At 54.0% G+C, this 3,548-nt stretch overlaps 2 pseudogenes; one reads left to right on the top strand and one right to left on the bottom strand.

Moving 5' to 3' along the window:
* Nucleotides 1-234: 234 nt before the first annotated feature.
* LOC119562412 lies at nt 235-1,723 on the top strand (annotated as a pseudogene).
* Nucleotides 1,724-1,802: 79 nt separating this feature from the next.
* Nucleotides 1,803-3,482, bottom strand: LOC119562413 (annotated as a pseudogene).
* Between the last annotated feature and the right edge of the window lie 66 nt (nt 3,483-3,548).

Raw genomic sequence — 3,548 nt, 5'->3', positions numbered from 1 at the left:
TGCTGTCAAAGTTAACCGATGTCTACGTCACGCGCGCATCTCTATCGGGAAAAGCGAAAGTCACGCAGCACAACAAACAAATAGCGGGACTATCGATAGAATCAAAATCCCATTCCAGCCGGCAATTTTCGGAACGTAGCCTCTTCGCAAAACGTCAATAAAGGTGGGTTTCCATTTGCCACTGCTCCTTAGTTTCCATACCGACCCGAATCCTTGCAGGGCAGTTGCCAACCGATGGACAAGCGCGTCACTATCCTGCTGCCCAATGGGCGGCGGCAGAATGTGAGCGTGACGGCGAACATGACGCTGCTGGAGATCCTCGAGACGGCCTGCTCCAAGCACGGCTATGATGCGGAAGAGCACTGCCTCAAGTTCCACAACAAGGTGGTCAGTCTGACGCAGCAGTTCCGATTCAGTGGCCTGCCAAACAACTGTGTCCTGGAGATGGAGCAGACGGAGAAGCGACGCACGCTGGGCAACGTTCTCGTCTGCGTCCAGCTAAACGACGGATCCCGCCAGCAGGCCGACTTTTCACCCAGCGACACCGTTTGGCAGGTGGTACATAAGCTCTGCGAGTCGCAGGTTAAAGGTTACGACAGCCCCGTCATCATCTACATGCGCAGCGAGGTCATTGGGCAGGACCAGATGCGCCAGACCACGCTGAAATCCCTAGGCATCCTGGAGGGTCGAGCCATGATGCGGCTAATCGACAAGAAGCCCGAGGATCTCAAGACCCAGGCAAATGTTTACAAAGCTCCGCGGTTAGGCCTCCGGTGGATAACGACGACCAGCCAGCACCTCCCGCTCTGCAATGGCAGCTGGTGGCAGCGGAGGAGGCGGTGGCTTTGCCCTTACCAGCAACATGATCAAGAACCTGAAGCGCACGGCACGGAGGAAAATGCATCCGGAAGTGAACCAGCCAAGCCGTCGGATAAATCCAACCAAGAGCAGCAGCCACAGCCAGAAGCACCTAAGTACGACGGGGTAGTGGCTCCGGATACTCAATGCACCATCCGCCGGAGCGGAAACAGGCGGAGAATGATGCCGAGGAGAATCCTAGCCGGGCACCCCCAGTGGTGAAAGTGATTGGCCCCGTCAGGCGGTACTCTTTTCCCTGGACGAAACCAAGAAGAATGCGGACGACCTACCAGACTCATTCTTTGATCTGACCGTCAACGATCTTAAAATGGTGCTGCGTGATTTGAAGCGCACTTCTAGCGGAGATGACGACGCTCCCCTGCTGACAGCAAAATTGAGGGAGCTGGAGCGTCAGAAGACCATGCTGGCGAAGCTTAATCAGTACAAGGACTGTGTGCTGCGCATCCAGTTCCCGATCGCTTTGTGCTCCAAGGCATTTTCAAGCCGCACGAGCCTCTTTCGAAAGTGGAGGAGTTTGTTCGCGAGTTTTGGTCCAGCCTGGCGAGCAGTTCCACCTCTTTACCATCCACCGAAGAAGGTGCTGCCCTCCAATGAGACGCTCCTGGAGCTAAACTTTGTGCCCAATGCCATTGTACATTTTGGCTTCCTAAAGGACTCACTGAATGCTGTGAGCAATCGATTCGTGAAGGAGCAGTATGTGGAGCAGTTGACTTCGGAGGAAGGGGCGCACTATGTCGTGCAAAAATACCGCCTCACCCGAGCAACGTCGGTGGGGTCCAGCTAGTAGATACATGGCTTTAAGCAAACAGTCTGAGTGACATTAAATGAATCCGCTCTATTTCTATATCTCATTTTTTATATACCAAAAGAAAGAACTTGTTTTTAAACAAGTTCTTTCTTTTGGTATATAAAAGAATGAGATATAGAAATAGAGCGGATTCATTTAATGTCACTCAGACTGTTTGCTTAAAGCCATGTATCTACTAGCTGGACCCCACCGACGTTGCTCGGGTGAGGCGGTATTTTTGCACGACATAGTGCGCCCCTTCCTCCGAAGTCAACTGCTCCACATACTGCTCCTTCACGAATCGATTGCTCACAGCATTCAGTGAGTCCTTTAGGAAGCCAAAATGTACAATGGCATTGGGCACAAAGTTTAGCTCCAGGAGCGTCTCATTGGAGGGCAGCACCTTCTTCGGTGGGATGGTAAAGAGGTGGAACTGCTCGCCAGGCTGGACCAAAAACTCGCGAACAAACTCCTCCACTTCGAAAGAGGCTCGTGCGGCTTGAAAATGCCTTGGAGCACAAAGCGATCGGGGAACTGGATGCGCAGCACACAGTCCTTGTACTGATTAAGCTTCGCCAGCATGGTCTTCTGACGCTCCAGCTCCCTCAATTTTGCTGTCAGCAGGGGAGCGTCGTCATCTCCGCTAGAAGTGCGCTTCAAATCACGCAGCACCATTTTAAGATCGTTGACGGTCAGATCAAAGAATGAGTCTGGTAGGTCGTCCGCATTCTTCTTGGTTTCGTCCAGGGAAAAGAGTACGCCTGACGGGGCCAATCACTTTCACCACTGGGGGTGCCCGGCTAGGATTCTCCTCGGCATCATTCTCCGCCTGTTTCCGCTCCGGCGGATGGTGCATTGAGTATCCGGAGCCACTACCCCAGTCGTACTTAGGTGCTTCTGGCTGTGGCTGCTGCTCTTGGTTGGATTTATCCGACGGCTTGGCTGGTTCACTTCCGGATGCATTTTCCTCCGGTGCCGTGCGCTTCAGGTTCTTGATCATGTTGCTGGTAAGGGCAAAGCCACCGCCTCCTCCGCTGCCACCAGCTGCCATTGCAGAGCGGGAGGTGCTGGGCTGGTCGTCGTTATCCACCGGAGGCCTAACCGCGGGAGCTTTGTAAACATTTGCCTGGGTCTTGAGATCCTCGGGCTTCTTGTCGATTAGCCGCATCATGGCTCGACCCTCCAGGATGCCTAGGGATTTCAGCGTGGTCTGGCGCATCTGGTCCTGCCCAATGACCTCGCTGCGCATGTAGATGATGACGGGGCTGTCGTAACCTTTAACCTGCGACTCGCAGAGCTTATGTACCACCTGCCAAACGGTGTCGCTGGGTGAAAAGTCGGCCTGCTGGCGGGATCCGTCGTTTAGCTGGACGCAGACGAGAACGTTGCCCAGCGTGCGTCGCTTCTCCGTCTGCTCCATCTCCAGGACACAGTTGTTTGGCAGGCCACTGAATCGGAACTGCTGCGTCAGACTGACCACCTTGTTGTGGAACTTGAGGCAGTGCTCTTCCGCATCATAGCCGTGCTTGGAGCAGGCCGTCTCGAGGATCTCCAGCAGCGTCATGTTCGCCGTCACGCTCACATTCTGCCGCCGCCCATTGGGCAGCAGGATAGTGACGCGCTTGTCCATCGGGTTGGCAACTGCCCTGCAAGGATTCGGGTCGGTATGGAAACTAAGGAGCAGTGGCAAATGGGAAACCCACCTTTATTGACGTTTTGCGAAGAGGCTACGTTCCGGAAAATTGCCGGCTGGAATGGGGATTTTGATTCTATCGATAGTCCCGCTATTTGTTTGTTGTGCTGCGTGACTTTCGCTTTCCCCGATAGAGATGCGCGCGTGACGTAGACATCGGTTAACTTTGACAGCAGCTATGTGCATTTT

Source organism: Drosophila subpulchrella, unplaced genomic scaffold (assembly GCF_014743375.2).
Source record: "Drosophila subpulchrella strain 33 F10 #4 breed RU33 unplaced genomic scaffold, RU_Dsub_v1.1 Primary Assembly Seq447, whole genome shotgun sequence".
In the NCBI taxonomy this organism is placed as follows: domain Eukaryota; kingdom Metazoa; phylum Arthropoda; class Insecta; order Diptera; family Drosophilidae; genus Drosophila; species Drosophila subpulchrella.
The sequence above is the reverse complement of the archived record's forward strand: the minus strand, read 5'-3'. Positions and strand labels throughout refer to the sequence as shown.